This window comes from Ambystoma mexicanum, chromosome 7p, assembly GCF_040938575.1.
Source record: "Ambystoma mexicanum isolate Mex_15411 chromosome 7p, UKY_AmexF1_1, whole genome shotgun sequence".
In the NCBI taxonomy this organism is placed as follows: domain Eukaryota; kingdom Metazoa; phylum Chordata; class Amphibia; order Caudata; family Ambystomatidae; genus Ambystoma; species Ambystoma mexicanum.
In genome coordinates, this window is record NC_090939.1 from 42,933,081 (window position 1) to 42,950,629 (window position 17,549).

Below are 17,549 nucleotides of genomic sequence, written 5' to 3' on the forward strand. Positions count from 1 at the left end.
AAGATTTGTTCTTTCTTCTCTCCTTCTTATAACTTTTCCTTCCATTTGACAATCTTTACAAACTCTTGGCATCTCGAATCTCGAAACTGTTGAACGTGTGATCCTCGGCAACTGAGCATCTGCTCCATTGACAATGGCGCAGGCCTATTGACTTTAATCTGTATCTTTGAACAAATCCTCAAGTCTCCTTGCCTTGAAAAAGTATTGCCTTTGATTTTTATCCAATTTTCCCTTGTTTGAAATTCTTAAGTACGAAGTGTGTTTTAACTTCGTGAGCATTTCTATCCGCGAGTACGCATTAGTATCGCAACACCGGTCTGTCAAATCCTAATGTGCTTACCTTGAATTTACTGGAACAAGTGGAATTGATTGTGTGTGGTGTATTTTACATGTGGTTTTGAATTTATAGAAGTGAAGTGTTTTCTAACTGATGGTTTAAAAATAAATGTACTTATATTTTTTACCAAAAATCTTGAGTCAGTGTTTGCTTGAGTCACAGTAATTGTGGTCATTTGTGTAATCTCTGCTACTGCTCATTTACTCTTGAGATAAGTCTGGCTTCTGCTACCACTTTAACAGTGTAGTACAGGCTTGTACCAAAGGTGAACTTGTATTACCACTTGTAGTCTTAATTGTGTGTAGTGGTCCCTAAGGGCACTGCACAGGATTCTGCCTAACACTGGTGTACAGCGGTGAGGATTTGGAAGTAGAGTGATTACACTTATAGTGCTGCTGTTGCTTTGGGTCAACTAACCACAAGGCTAAACACCACCAATTCTATTAACTAAGAAATCATGTCAAATATGGAAAGCTACACTGAAGAGGGTCTCTCAAACTACACTGCTGAGGTTCTGAGAACCATGTGTAGGTAGAGGAGTCTCTCTGGTAAAGGAAAAAAGTCTGAACTGGTTGCTAAATTATTGGGAACACAAAGTCTGGAGAGTGGGTCAGAAGGGCCTACCCTCCAGCAAATTTGGATACTGATGTTTCGGGTTCTGAGAGTGTTGGAGAAGAAGTACCACTTGCCTGCTCAGCAACCACAACCTCTGTCCACTGGGACCCCCACAGGTCCTACACTTACTCCTGAGTTTATTGCACTAGATAAAATGAGACTTGAGTTAGAAGTGAGATGTATTGATGCACAATCTGCCATGAAACATCAAGAGTTAAGGCTCAGAGAAATGGAGCTGAACCATGAACTAGAAATGAAGAAATTGTCTGTGGAAAATGCTTCTCTCCCAGAGTCTTCTAGGTCTTCCAGCCCTAAGAGACCCCGAATGCCAAAGGAAATTATTGCAATGTATGAGACTAAACTTGATGTTTTGGATTGGTTAGCAATGTTTGAGTACAATCATGGGATTCAAGGTATCTCAGGGAATCATTTGATTCCTTGGCTTTTCTCTAGGCTTCCCCCTGTTGCAAGTGATGCTGTAATGGAGTTCAGGGAGGAGGATAAGCAGGATTATGAGTGTGTGAAGCTAGCATTAATAGCTAGATTTGGGAAGACCCCTTCCCAGTACCTTAGAGGTTTAGGACACTCAAAAAGCATGATGGTACCCCTTGGGCTACCTGGGTGTGTGAATGTTTGAAAAACTTAGATGGTTGGGTTAAGGGTTACAAAGTAAACTCTTATGAAGGTTTGAGGAATCTTGTAATGTCAGAGTCTATTTTTGATGTCTGCTCCCCTGAGCCTAGACAGCACTTGGCTGATTCAAAGGAGATTGATCCTAAGAAGTTAGCTAAAGCTTCTGACTTGTGGGATGCCAACAGGGCTACTCACAAGGATTCGGGGGCAATTCAGAAAAAGGATGAGGGAAAGCAGTCAAAGAAAGACAACAAGGAGAATTCTAATAATTCCAATCCAAAAGAGGGCAACAAACATAACCAGGGTAAGCCACAAGGGAAACCGAATCAGGCTAGTGTACTATCTGGCCCCAAACCAGATGGAGGTCAGAACAAACCTCCATTCAATAAAGCATTTGGTAAATGCTTTGTTTGTAGGTCAACTGACCATGTGAAAGGGGACCCCAGATGTAAGGGTAATCCTTCAGGGGTCCACACTGTCTCCTTAGCCTTCTCCCAGGTGGATGAAGTACCTATAGCCAGTGGAAACTTTCAGTTACTAGCTGATGAGCCCATGAGAGTCTCAGCTAGTGTTTCTTTAGTGTCCATCCTTGGTTCTTTGGGAACAACAGAACTTAGATGTCTAGAACTCAATCCCAGATAATACTAAAGAGTATTACAAAGATAGTGTTCTTGTGAATGGTCAGGAGACCCCTGCCATCAGAGACACTGGAACCAGCATAATTGTGGTTGATGAATGTTTTTTCAAGGTGGAGGATGTTGCTAAGGCACCCAAACACCTAACCAAGTTAGCTGGAGGCCCTGTGCAAATGGTTCCCCAGTTATCAGCTCTCATCCAGTGTAATGACATGACTGTCAGAATACCTGTTAGTGTGCAAAATAACGTACCTGGGAGGGTCCTGCTGGGTAATGACCTTAAAACTCTTGGAGTTGTGTCTAGTACCCCGAGGCCCCCCACCAGAAGGAAGCAGGAGCTTACAAGGTCTGTAAGGGAGAGAACCTTGAGAGGCTCTCCTGAGGACGTGATAGAGGAAACTATCACCCAAGTCCACAGGACTTACCTACTGCTATTGCAGGACAGAACAAGACAAAGGGGAAACCCAAGTCTGCAAGCAAGAAACCAGCAAGCACTTCTGTGCCCAGAAGGACATCTCCAAGACTGTCCAAAGTCACATCTGTGACTCCTCCACCAGCTGAAGCTGAGTGTGAGGTTCAACCCTGTATGGTTCAACTAGATACTGAGGAATCAGATCTAGAAGAGGATCTTACTCTGGTTGGAGATCTTGACCCTGTTGACCATCCTGAACTGCAGTCTTTACTGGCAGAAGGTGGACCCAACAGGGCAGATTTCAGCAGAGGACAAAGAGAGTGTCCTACTCTTGAAGGTCTTCGCCTACAGGCAGCTTCTCAGCTCAATGGGACTCAGCCTGGAAAGTATAGGTTGCACTGGGAAGATGGCCTCTTCTACAGTGAACCAACTGAGTCAACCCCTGGAGACTGCAAACACTTGTAGTACCTCTAGTGAACTGACTCCAGTTTCTGCAGTTAGCCCACGAGATACATTTGGCTGGTCACCTAAGTTTTAAGAAGACCAAGGAAAGGCTCTCTCTTTACTTCTACTGCCCTAGGATGTGTTCAGAAGTAGACAAATTCCCGTCTGAGTCCCAGTTTGCCCCGCCATTCTGTGTTTTGTGTTTCCCGAGTGGGAAGCTGCACGACTGAGCCCGCTTTCTACCTCTAATAAGGTATAAAACATCATCTACCGCGCGGAGCGCGGTGCAGAGTCCCGGCTGAGTCCCAGTTTGCCCAGCCATTCTGTGTTTCCCGAGTGAGGAGCTGCACGACTGAGCCCGCTTTCTACTTCTAATAAGGTATAAAACATCATCTCCCGCGCGGAGCGTGACACGGAGTCCCGGCTGAGTCCCAGTTTGTCCAGTTCGCCTGGGTCGGCTAGGGATGGCTAGGAGGTTGTTATGACTGCCACTCCTAACACTGCGGTCCATGGTGGGCCCGAGACCCCCCGTAAAACATTGCAGCAACGACGGATGTTAAATCCTTGGACTGTGCTGCCACAACAAAATGGCGTCGGCACCAAGGTAAAACTGCAAAAAGTGGCGTCCTTGTCGTCTGCTATTTCACAGACTTCGGTATTAGTCCATGACTCGGTGCATCTGGACTCTTTAGAATTGGACACGTCAGTTCATGCAATTCATGCTCTAGGCACGGTAATAGATTCTGACTCTCCTTCCAATCTGAAGCGTGTTGAATCGTGTGTTGAATCCAGTGAAAACACTAGTGAAGATATAACAAGATCGAAGGCGCTCCTTTCACTCACTAACTTAGCTCCAATTGTTCCACATGACGCTAATGCGGCGGGAGCTCTATTGCAATCCAATATTACTCAATCTGCTTCGCATAAGAACTTCTTTTCTCCATTCGATCTAACGGATGCCGAATTGATGAGTGCGTCAATTGCTGCCCAAGAAAATTGCTCTGAAGTGTCTCATGGTTCACCCGATAATTTGTGTGATAAATTGACTAATAATGAGGTCATTAATCTCATCACCACCAATGAAGCTTTCTCAAGTAAAATTCCAATTATTCCTGTTATCATTGTGGCAAATAGCAGCAAATTGAATCATTTGCATCAAGCAAAGCTTCTGCCTCAAAAAAGTCCACATTTAGCGGAAAGTAGCCTTGTAGCACCGCAAATGACTAGTGCGGCCTCAATAACACCGTTACCATCTGATTCATCGCCAATGCAACTTTCTTTTCATGAGACGGAACGATCTTTGAACACTATACAAAACTCACTGTTACAGGAATGTAGAAAAAATTCAAAAAACAATGTTGCCCATGACTCGGCTTCAGGTGCGCCTAGTGCAGAACAGGCCTCAACAACATTAGAAATGGATGCTTCGAGACTGCCCTGTGAAGTGTTGTGCCAGGGGCTTATTTCAAGTGACACTTCCAACGCAACAGTGCATAATCTGTGTCAAACAAATGAGTTGTTCTGTGGCACTGATCCACCTCGCAAGGGCAATCAACGTGATTCGGCTCATGGGAAGTCCAAACTTGTGCCATCAGGTCTTTCAATGCCCCAATCTTTACCACAAAGTGAACAACAAATTAAAGCATCTAAATTGACCTCGACCTCTGTTACAATACAAAATGAGGGTCGATAAAGTTTAAGACTGTTGAATGTTTCTTTAGCTTCAGCGACCCCACTTAAGCTTCCGATATTGAACAAGGAGCATTTATATTCTCAAAGTCCAGGAAATGATGGAACAAGATCACCTCAATCCAAGTCAAGTCTCTCGGTCACTGCAGCAATTCAAATACACAAAAATGTGCTTGCAGCCTCGTCTCAAGCTATGATTCCATTTGTGAAATTATATGAAACCATGAACTTGACCATTTGTGACCAAGGTACGCTGTTAGTGAATTTTGCTAACAAATTAGACAAACCTGAGCTCCTGGTGATGGCTATAAAACAACATACCCAAATTGAAGCAGAGTCGAACTCGCTCTGGCAAGTCCGACTAAATGATACTGTCAAAAGCCAGCAAGAGAGACACGATCATTTGATAAAAAGTCTTGGCAAGGTAATAAAAGACTTGGCACATAGTAATATGCTCTACGGTAACCAGGATAATTCAAATGTGGGAAAGAACAGAACTTTTGATTTGCCTATCTCTGCTGCTGCAAAACTTTGCACGTCAAATGTACTCGGGATTGTAGACTTAACACAAAAGCAAAACAGCAACACTGTTATAACTATTGATGCTCATCCCGATGCTCAAGACACTGTTCAATTCCCTCGTGTTGTTGTTCCTTTACAAGCTCCAGTAAACAATGAACAATTGGTCGCTGACGCCATAGATCATGCCCCTGATGGAATGGAGCAGGCAGCTTCTTCATCTGACACTCTGGTAAACCCGTTCTCAACATTTGGTATTTTCTCTGGCCCTGCCATATCTGGAGCTTTATGCACGAGACCGAAAAAGAATGTGGCAATGGTACAAGCAAAGAACCAGGATCAGAAAAGAAAGGAAAAGGCTGTGAACATAGTTAAAAAACACAACTTATCGTCTCATTCATCTACTAAAAGATTTATAAGGAATCTTACCACGCCCCCGCGGGTGGGTTTGCTCAGTCGCAATAGAGAGAAGAATAGAGGCGTGTCAAAAATTCAAGAGACGGTCTGTGGGCCACCAATCAAAACAGGAGCGAAACGACGTCACATAAGTTCTGAAGACAGTAGTCTAGCCACTTCAGTAAAACTGGACATCTCTGATCTATGCAATTTATCTACTTACTCCGATACTGAAACTGAAGACAGCCTCCGGCTGTCTGGAGAAGTGGCGTGTTCTCCCTTACACGCGGCACAACAAGCAGTGCCCTGTGGGTTGAAGATCAGCCAACAGAAATTTCAGGCAACTAAACTCAAAAATTTGGTGGCTGTAGAGGAAAACTTTGATAAGTTGGCAGAAAACAGGCAGAGCTTAAATACTAAATTGACTTTAAACCAACGAAGGAAGCTTAGCCGTGCAGAACCAACTCTAACAATAAAGAACCAGCCTCGTTTAGCAACTAATTGCTGCAGGTTAAAACTACAAAATGTTCATAACGAGGACAAAGAGTTGAATCTGAACCGTGCAAATATGTTAAGGCTGTTCAAACATATTCCACCATTGCGCCTGATTCATACAGATGATATTAAAATTGTTGAATACGTTAATGAAGAGTATTCTGATGCTGTTATGCTCCACATTGAATCAGCAGGGGTTCGAAATACAATATTAAAGGCGGCCGAAGATCTCATGATGTTTGGTTTCGACGTCTCTGTTGAACCCAAGAAAACAATCTAAAAAAACTGTCTTCCAAGTGACGTCTGTAAATTAGCAGGAAAAGAAGTAGCTGATGTATCTCATGTACGAAATCTTTTGAAGTCGGCTGTCACAGGTGGCAGTTCAAGACATCTCAATAGAATTGATTGATATAGTAGGAGGCTAAATGCGCAGGATTAACCAAGATTGGATTCCCAAGATGTCAACCACTCGATCTTTTCATGGAACACACGCGGGTTCAACCATCTGTTTAACGAGTTTGACCTTTCACTTACAAATATATTTGCGATTTGTCTACAAGAGATATGGTTGTCCGAAACACCAATGCGAGACGGAATCACTACATTGATTAATCCAGCTATCAAAAATGATAAAGGCCGTCCAAGTGCTGGCCTACTCACAATGGTCTTTTTGTCGCAAAATTGGTCCACTCCGACTTGCATTAATCCTAATCCTTTCATTCAGGGATCAATCATGCATTCATTAAAAGGCAATTCTGAGGCAATTGACTCTTTATTGATCATCAACTGTTATTGGAATCCACAACGAATCAAGACCAACGTCTTTTTGAATGATTTATGCCATTTAATGGATGATGCAATGCTGAGATACAAAAATTTGGCAATTATAGGCTGTGGGGACCTGAATTGTTCCTGGTTTATATTTCATCAAAAAACATAATCTTACAGGCTGATTGATAAAGAAGATCTTGGTGATAGAGAGCAACGTTGGTCTGATGCCATGGAAACGCGTGACTGTGTCTTGCTCAATGGAGTAATTAGAGGAGATATTCCAGCACAACCAACATGGTATCGAGAATTATCACAGAGCATTATTGACTATATTTGGATCTCAAAGAATCTTGAACCGAAGGCTGCAACACTGCAGTCGCATAAAATGCCTAATAGCGACCATAAGCTATTAAATTTTGGCTGCGAGCTCGCAGCGACAGTGGAAGGGCCTATTTATAGGGTACCAGTCAAGGAAAACTACAGTGGAAACCGTCTTAGGATGACCAAAAATCAAATAGAATGCTTAACTGGAATGGTCCGGAATGTATTGCTTGATGTAGACTACACTCCCTTGCTCCCATCTTTCATATGTGATTCAAACACTTCTCATCAACATCACAAAGCTCACAAACATCTCTTCAGTAAGATTGTACAAGAAAAAAAGAAAGATTTAAGAAGAGACTTGAGACTAATAAGGAAAAAAAATAGCCAAGGCCATCTAATGCAGTTGGAAGTCAAGTCTCGAAGAGCGTTATATATAAATTGGCTAAAATCCCATAAAAGTATAGTCTACCAAGTTCGAGCTGAAACTATGATGAAGCTGCTGCTGACAAAAAACACTCGGGAAATTTGGAAAATTTTGAATACTGGTCATGTGATTAGACCCAACTCAACTCAAAACATTATTTCTAGTGATACTTGGTGCAAACACTTTTGTAAAGTATTCAATAGCCCATGCTCTGTGCCTCTCTTATTTCAAAAAGAAGAACGAGTGACTTGGAATGTGGAAATGTCTCAGGTTGAGATTATTCAAGCAATTAAGCAGTTGAAAAATTCACGCACTGCCGGCCCAGACATGATCACTAATGTGATGTTGAAAAATAATCCTGCAACGTGGGCACTCTTCATCGAGGGTCTTTTCATGAACATTGCAGTGGCAAGTAAAATTCCTAAATCATGGCAAACAGCTATTGTTGTCCCGATTCACAAGAAGGGCGGTTTGAACATTCCAGACAACTATCGTCCCATTGCTCTTCTAGATTCAATCGGCAAATTGTTTGGCTATAATTTAAGATCCAAATTGACAAAATGGGCACTAGAAGCTGGTATTCACTATGATCGACAAACTGGTTTTTCAAAAGAGGTGGGGGTCGATGTAAATCTCACGATCCTTACAACTCTGAAATTAGAAACCTTGAAATCCAAATCGAAACTACATTTAGCGTTCATCGATATGAAAAAAGCCTTCGATGGCATTAATAGGGACCTGCTGTGGTCAAAATTGATAAACTGGAAATGCCCGGCAGATATCCTAAATCCAATAATAGTACTGCACACTGATGCATCCTTTCGTGTGCACCTCAATAAAAATGGAGATCTGTTGGATATCATTCAGACCACAAGAGGAGTGAAACAGGGGTGTCCCCTTGCTGCTGACTTATTTAATCTTTTCATGGCGGACCTACCTAAATATCTAGCGCAGGTTCACAGCTATCCTCCAAAAATAAATCAAATTCCTGTAAGACATATTGTTTATGCCGACGACCTTGTCTTGATCGATAAGACGCAAATTGGTCTTCAACGCCTGTTGCACTGTCTTAATAACTATCTGTCCATTAATGACCTAGTAATCAACTCAGAAAAAACAAAAATTATGTCAATCGGCTCCGTCACTAGCAGGAAAGACAAACATTTTAGGTGGTCCATCGGGGGTCAGTCTTTAGCCCTGGTCAATTCCATAAAATACTTGGGAGTTCAATTTAATAACTCAATATGTGAATCACAATGGGTAAAAGATCTGCAATTAAAGTCGACGAAGTTAGCCCTTCAAGCCAGGAAACTAAATAGAAGCTTTGGCAAATTTTCATTAAAACCGATTCTTATGTTTTACCAGCAAAAAGTGGTCCCCATATAAACATTTGGTGCCGAAGCAAGTTGGAACATTGATGAGCAAACTTGGAATCAATTGGAGGGGCGCTTCTGGAGGCGCGCTCTTAATCTTCCACAATGTGTTCCAATTGTAACAATATGGCATGAACTGTCGCTAAACTCCCTGTTTAGTCATGTAGTGTGGAAAGCCATCTCACTCATGAGAAAAATGTCAGCAGTAAAGAAAGTGGCAGCCTATCGCATACTTGCCACCTGTCATGGAGGGGAGTCTAGAGAACTTTTGCATCAATGGCAGCAAAGAACCAAATCCTGGGTAGAGGCTGCATCAATCAACAACTACGATCTGTTTATCAGACCTCAACATGCTAAAAGAAAATATGAGACTTGGGCCTGGATTATTAAATTTGAAAAACGTGATAAGATTGCTGCTAACTCTTGGTTAGGTCCTGCCCAAAGAAAACTATATTTACAGCCCTTGTATTTGCTTAGTTGTTACTCTAATTACTATTGCGACCAGTTCTTTAGATTTCGTCTAAACATCTTGAATACCAAAGAAATTCTTTGGCAGAGGAAAGACCCTGCTGTAAGTGATAATCTATGTCGCTTTTGTTTAGGAGCTGTCGAATCACTAAAACATCTAATGGTGGAATGTGTGGCAATGTGTGACTTGCGTACACAACATCTTGGACAATTCAAACCACTGGATGGGGACATGGAAAATTGGTGGCACATGGTTGTTTGTGGCAATATTATCAAATATGTTTGTGCGATTGTAAATTATCTAAACGTGCTCTTAAAGTGCCCCTATTGACCTATTTCTGCCTATGCAGTTGGACTATGTCGCCTCGGTGATCGGAACCTCTATTAATGTTGATGTAAGATACAAATCCAGCATGCCAATTCCTGTAAACTAGGACTCTCTTTAGATTTATTCTCTTTTTTTTTTGGTTGCCTTGTTTTGTTCTGTTGAAATGGAAGATTTTGAAACAAAAGTTTTTTTTTTCTAAATGTAAAAAGAAACTGTAGTTTTTTCAATAAAAAATAAATTCTGCAGGAGCTGCCTCACTTGCCAAACCTCTGGCAAGAGTGGAGCCAAGAATGTGGCACCCCTGGTGCCTCTCCCAGTGGTGGGCGTCCCTTTTGAGAGGGTCAGGATTGACATTGTTGGTCCTCTTGACCCTCCCACATCTTCAGGCAACAGGTTTATCCTGGTTGTAGTGGATCATGCCACTAGGTATCCTGAAGTAATACATATGAGGACTGTTACGGCTCTGGCTGTGGCCAAGGCCCTACTTGGTATTTTTACCAGAGTAGGTTTTCCTAAGGAGGTGATATCTGCCAGGGGATCACATTGTATGTCCCACTACATGCAAGCCATGTGGAAAACCTGTGGAGTCACATACAGGTTCTCTACTGCCTACCACCCCCAAACCAATGGACTGGCAGAGAGGTTTAACAGAATTATGAAGAGCATGATAGGTGCTTTAGAAGAACCCCTTAAAAGAAAGTGGGACCTTCTACTGCCATGCTGTCTCTTTGCATGTAGAAGTCCCTCCGGAGGGAGTAGGTTACAGTCCCTTCGAACATCTCTATGGCCATCCAGTCAGAGGTCCATTGGCCCTGATTAAGGAGGGGTTGGAGAGTGCTCCTTCCCCCAAGCTAGTCAGAGTGACTGACTATGTGATAGGTCTCCTGAGGAGAATGTCACACATGATGGCAGAGGCAAGTAGTAACTTGAAGGCTGGTCAAGCTTTGGTCAAGCATTGGCATGACCAGAAGGCTGACATGGTAGAGTTCACTCAAGACCAGCTTGTTCTTGTTATGGTACCCACAAGGAAGAGGGCTTTGCAGGACACATGGATAGGACCTTTCAAAGATGTGGGTAAACTTGGAGAGGTGAACTATCTGGTGGACTTAGGCAATCCTAAGGAGGCTCCCAGAGTCTTTCACACCAACCGTTTAAAGGCTTATGTCTCTAGACCAGAAATAGGAGCATTGCTCTTAGCTTCAGCTGAGGAGGAGGCGGAGAGTGAACCTCTGCCTGACCTCCTCAGAGGATTACCTTTAGATAAGCAAGTGGAAGGAGTTAATCTCTCTTCCAGTCTCACATCTGACCAGCAGGATGAGTGCAAGTTACTGTTAAATCAGTTTGCCTTCCTGTTCTCACTTTCACCAGGCTTGACCCCTTGGGGCCAGCACGATAGCCGCACTGGTGACTGTTTGCCTGTCAAAGCAGGGGGTACAGAATGTCAGACAATGTAAGAACCCATATAAGGAATGAGGTCAACAAGATGCTTTATCTCGGGGTTATAGAGCCCTCTACTAGCCCATGGTCTAGCACAGTTGTGCTTGTACCAAAGGCAGGATCCAAAGAGTTGAGATCATGCGTGGACTATAGAGCTCTGAATGCAGTCACAAAGACTGATGCCCATCCTTTGCCTAGGACAGATGAGCTGGTGGACAAACTAGGTGCAGCCAAGTACCTCAGCACATTTGACCTAACGTCAGGCTATTGGTAAATAGCCCTGACAGACCATGCCAAGGAGAAAACTGCATTTTCACCCCAGCTGCCTCTACCAATTCAAGGTAATGCCTTTTGGATTAAAGAATGCACCTGCTACATTTCAGAGGATGGTCAATCAAGTTCTGATTGGGATGGAGGACTTCTGCATGGCATACTTGGATGACATTGCAATGTTCATCCCTACATGGAAAGAACATATTGAGCACCTTGTATATGTATTGCTTACTCTGGAACATGCCCATCTGACCATAAAGGCAAGTAAATGTCAAATTGGTCAGAGTACAGTGGTCTACCTTGGACATGAGGTAGGAGAAGGTGAAATAAGGCCATTGCCTAGCAAAGTACAAGCTGTACAAAACACAGCCACCCCTACTACTAAAACCCAAGTGGGAGCCTTCCTAGGTCTCACTAGGTATTACAGGAACTTCATTGAGAACTATGGGACCATATTCTCCCTTGAATGTCATCTCCTCTCCCAAATTTCCTAAACAGGTCAGGTGTAATGAGGAGTGCAATCAAGCCTTTGAAGGTCTAAAGAAAGCCCTTTGTCAAGCTCCAGTCCTAAGAGCTCCTGGCTATCCCTTCATTGTACAAACTGATGCTTCTAATGTAGGTTTAGGTTCAGTCCTTAGTCAACTGGATGAGAAAGGTAAGGAACACCCCATTTGTTCCATCAGCAGGAAGCTAAAGGATCCTGAGACAAGGTGGGCAACAATAGAATGTGAATGTTTTGCTATTGTGTGGTCACTGAAGAGGTTTAGGCCATATTTGTATGGTTCTACCTTCATTATTCAGACTGACCACCAATCCTTGAGATGGCTGATGCAAATGAAAGGGGAAAACCCCAAGTTACTCAGATGGTCAATCTGCCTGCAAGGTTTTGATTTTTCCATTGAGCACAGAGCAGGAAGTCACCACCAAAATGCTGATGGTCTCTCTAGGATGTTTATAGCCGACTAGAGGTATAAGATCCACCAGGAGTGGATTAAATCCTCCTGTCCCTTAGTCTGGGGGGTGGCGAGTGTTAGGGAGAATTCTCTATGGCTAATTTCCCTTACCTAGTGAGTCCCTCAGCAGCTTTGCTGGATTTCTGGAGTTAATTTTTTCCACTTGGTAAGAGTGTGAGCTTTTCCCCCACTCTTACCTGTGTTTTGCCATGTGTATTTCATCTGTGTTTGTGATTGTGGACTCTGGAGTACACCACTTCAGTAGCCCCACTCTTTTGTGTGTTACACAGCACCTTCAGTGCAGTGACACAGGGTTGTCTTTTAGACTTCCCACGGACTCCATTTCTGGGGCTGACTACTGTCCCCCAGAAAAGGGTAAAGTTGCCATTAACTTTACTTAGTCATTTAACCACAGATCCAGTACACCCAATCTTATGTGGAGTATTGGGAAGGGTTAATTCTTAGCACTTTTTATCTGTACCTCCTGGAGCATTGTTTCGCTCCCTTAACATTAAGACTTGGCTAGTGGCAGTGGTACCTACCCTAATTTTCCTACCGCGATTATATTACATAACGTGGTATTGTTTTAGACTATTTTAGTAGCCTCGAACTTTAAACCCGCTAGCCCAAATACCTTTTATTTCGGCTCCGGTTGGGTTTAATCGCCATTTCTTTTTGTTAACATCCTTCTTGGGTCTTTCTTTGCGTGGCAAACCAGGTTTGCCTCCTTTGTTCGCTGACCTTTGGTGGGCTTCTGACTAGAAGCCCTCCTTTGGCTTCTGGGTGTCTAGGTGGGCTGAATGTGAGGGAGGGGTGTAGTCACCCCCTGCACAGGGTCTCCTTGGAGACCCAAGTCGCACATTGTGTTGATTGGCTGGGGTGGTTGTCCGGGCAGGACATCCCCCCTGCTGAGTGATTGACAGCCAGGCTGTGTCAATGGGGGATTTTGGCATAAAAGGCAGGACTCTTGGGCTAGAAGTCAAAGTCGCCACTGGAACTGCAAGGAACCGAAGAGAAGCAGAGAAGAAGACGGCTGCAGTCCTGAGCTATCTTCCCTTCGACGGCCAGAGAAGATCCAGCCCGGAGTCTTCTTCCCTTGAGCCTGGTGGGGATAACCAGCTCATCTTCTTCAGCCAGAGATCTCCGCCGTTAAGGATTGGACCCGCAAAGGGACCTTGGTATAATTTGCGGTACCGTAGTTACTGCCTTCCCCATTCCCATTGAGCCCCATGGGGCAAAAATGGGAATGGGGAAGGGCCCTGGAGAAAGGAGGAATTACCGCCCACCAACCTTGGAATGGGGTGGTAATTCCCCCTTTCTCCATGGTGGAATCCGGCATGAACCATGGTGCTAATAGCACCATGGTTTAGCACCTGGGTCGTAATGAGGCCCTATGACTCTGAAGTTCCTCTGGGGAGAGAAGGTGCTCTTTAAGGGGGATCCAGAAGCCAGTCTATTGTAACGCTCACCTGATTCCCGTAGAGGCACCGGTCTTGACTGGGCATATACCGTATCTTCAAAGGTGATGTGTAACACACGGCTGGCTCTTTGGGCTGGACCTCTGTGCACTGTATGTCTGACTCGAAGGGTAAGATGTCTGCAGATAGAAAATATGGGATTAAGGAACTGGGTTATTGAATGTCTCTCTCTTCTTCCCTTTTTCTTTTCCTATAGAACCCCAAAGGTTAACGCTCTCACCTTAGGTAAGTGAACGCTGTGCTCTCCATCTGCCTCGGGGCAGGGTGCTGTAACCAGTTTCTTCACTGGATAAGGGGAGCAGGCCTCTTGACTTCAGAGGACTGCTGTCCGTCGTTTACTGCACGAACGGTAAGTTTTCGAGTAATTCTAATGTCTTTAAAGTCTTTAGTAATGATGTCCCTTGTTTTGCAGGGTTCCGGCGATGGCGGATGACGGGCTGAAGTGAGTTGAAAATGGAGCCCGTGTGATGAATAGAAGCACCTGGAAGCACGTAAATAAGCGCTTGTTGCCTGCTTCACGATGCGCTCTAACTGTCTTTTTATTTTGCAGGTACAAGTTCGGAGCGGCTGCAGGATGCCGGAATACCCACTGGGTTAGATGTGGAAAGGAGTAATGGCACGTGAGTATTAAAGTTCCCCAATGTCTTTAAACGCACCTTGTTTTGTCTTTCAGATGCGGGATGCAGCGCCGAAGGCCTCCGGAGCGTGCGAAGAGTTGGTAAGCTTTTGTCTTTCAGATGCCGGAATGCAGTGTGAAGACCTCCGGAGCGCACGAAGAGTAGGTAAGCCTTTGTCTTTCAGATGCCGGAATGCAGCGCGAGGCGTTGGTGACAGCCGATGGACCAGGTAAGTGAAGAGCTGTCACTGAAGACCGTAATGCTAACCTGTTCTTTCTTGTCTTTATAGGTGTTGCTGAAGACTGGATTCAGGATGGTAAGCCTTTTCCCTTAGGCCCAGGATCAGATGCAGAAGACAGGATGAGCGTTCTGCTGCAGAGGATGCAGAATAACGCAAAGCAAGATTCATCCATCGGGTGTGGTTTAAATAGCCTCCTGTAGTGCTTAGGTGTCTCCTTCCACAGCCACGCCTAGGTAAGAAAAGAGTTCCTGCTTTCCAGAAGAGTTCCAGTGTTCTGAATCTAGGGAGTGGCTCCTGCCCCACCCAACAGGAAAAGTAGTTCCAAACAGAAGAGGATCAGAGGCTCAACTGGCAAGCAAGTAAGCAGCATGGTCTGCTGCAGGTAAGTCCACCCAAGCATTATGAGCCTGGCGCTTCCAGCACTGGGACTGGGCATATTTATGAGCCTGGTGCCACTGGCGCCAGGACTGGGTCCAAAAGGTCCCAATTGGGACTGGTTGGCACTCAGAACCTGGGTTATGGATCTGCTTCCAAGGGAGTTGGGAAAACCCTGACCTTTTGGAAGCAGAGATCATGACATCTATATTGTAATGCCCTAGATTTCTGGAACTAGGATGTTTTGGGGCTAGGATGTTGCAGTGATGTGGAGCCAGGATGGCGAATTAGTGAAGGGGAAGGCACAAAAGGGTGGACAAAGGGAGATGGTTAGTTTGAGGAGAGCTTGGGAGCATAAGGTGCAAAGGGGTGAGTACATTGGGATAGATACATCTGCTAGCCCAAGTGGATTTAAATTCCACTATAAAGAACTAAAATAGGTAGCCATTTTGCATGGATATTCTCCCCACGTGGAGGCAGTGCAGAGAGGTGGCCGAGTCTCATGAGAGACTGTAGAGGGTATGGGTAGCAAAGTTCAATACCTTGTTGGAAGGAGAAATGGGTGGAGCAGTAAACCAGCATGCTGAGGACCAAAGTGTTTTGATGGAATGAAAGTTGAAACAGACATGGATTTTATGAATGCACAAAAGGAGAACACTGGCAGCCGGGGCACACATTTAACTTTAGTGGCTCGTATGTAACATGCTGGTAACACATTCCACCCTTCAAAAGATCACCATCCTGGTGATATGCTGAATTGTGAGGTTTCACTTTGTTATTAGAGTCTCTCACATTTCTGCTAGTGAGACACCTCATGTGCCCAATGCTAATGGCCCAATAAGGGGATCTCCTTTTGCAATGACAGAGTTTGTACAGGAATTGACAGGCATAACCCAATTCCAGGCACTTGACTCTGTATCCCAGGGTACTCTTAGCAGGGTTTGGTATCTGGTTTCACCTCCATGGTGGATCTACAAAGTGATTTAGGTAGATTTTATGGCACCTTGGATAACTCTGGCACTTAGTACTTGTCAGGTTTATTGCAATTCTGTTAGGCTCTCGCAGGGCTGCATGGGAGAGCAGCATCTAGAACTGTTAAGGGCCCTTAAGGTAGAGATGTCAGGTACACTGAGGCATGTAGAATCTCCCATCTCTGCTTGACGTTCAGCTTTACTGTGCTGAGTCCAGGTCGCTCTTCTTTGTGATGGACTTGAGGAAATGATCACTTGTGTTGGTGGACGGTTTGTTTCTGTGCTGTTGCTACTTAGGGTGGCTCTCAGAGTCTCTTGGATTTATGTTGTCTCAGAGTTGGAGGCCCGCCTGGATTTGATGCTTCCGCTTGGCCGTTTGGTGCTCTATGAACATATTTCCCTTTTGGAAATAGATTATTTCAGAGTTGGGTCTTGTATTTTTTGGCCTGTCCTCCCCCTGGATTCAGTACACCAGCATATCGAGTTACGGAGGTGGCCTCACTAGTGTTACGAGTGTTGGAGGTGAGGCCTGACATGTCGAGATTCGTTGAGAGGTCCTTTACTCTCCATCTTCTGTGCCGAGGACAGTGTAGTGAGCTGGTAGTAGAGATCGCAGAGTGGATCTGACGACCTGGAGAGTTCCTGGGTGGAGAGCAGAGCTGACGAGCCGACGACCACTGCATACATACCATGAAACACTTGTGTATAGGCGCGTTACAAATGCCATATCATATCATATCATATCATATCATACCTCCTGATACTCTTGGTAGTGAGAGACACAGAGTGCCCCTGAGCCTGGAGAACACAAGGCAGGGTGCTCAACCATAATCCTATCAATTCTCTAATAATCTGGAGGTTTTCTGTCAGCAGTGGTGTGGTGAGGTTGTTGAGGCTGTGTCTGGCGGTCAGGGGGTGTTCAGCTTTTTAGATGACTTAGTGGTGGGCTAGTCTCTAGGCACTAGTCACTAGTTTGCAACCTGACGATTGCTTTCTGTTGCCTATTAATATCTGTCCCCAGGGCATCCCAAATGACACGGAGGAAAATAAATCATTATAATCGTGGCACTGCGGAGCAGACGCCATTAGACGAGAGATCGGCCCTCGTCCTCCCTGACTGCCTGGCTTAGTGCCTCCAGAGAATGTTTAACTCCCCGGATAGGGAAGAGTCTGATGTACGTTATGCACCAGACGATCCTGACGTTCTCACGACTACTAATGTGGCGAGGCAGGAGAATGGTTGCAATGGTAACTGCCCGCCTCCGCCAGTTCATTGCATGATGACAAGTAATGAAGAGATCCTAAAAAGTGGAGAGAGCCAACTGGTGGCTCTAAATCTGG

The 17,549-nt window shown here is 44.6% G+C and overlaps 1 protein-coding gene across 4 annotated transcripts in view; it reads right to left on the minus strand.

Annotated features, from left to right (window-relative positions):
• The window catches only part of LOC138525661 (T-cell surface antigen CD2-like), a 651,206-nt gene that overhangs the window by 287,815 nt on the left and 345,842 nt on the right, over positions 1–17,549 (minus strand). The gene's annotated exons all lie outside the window — the stretch shown is intronic.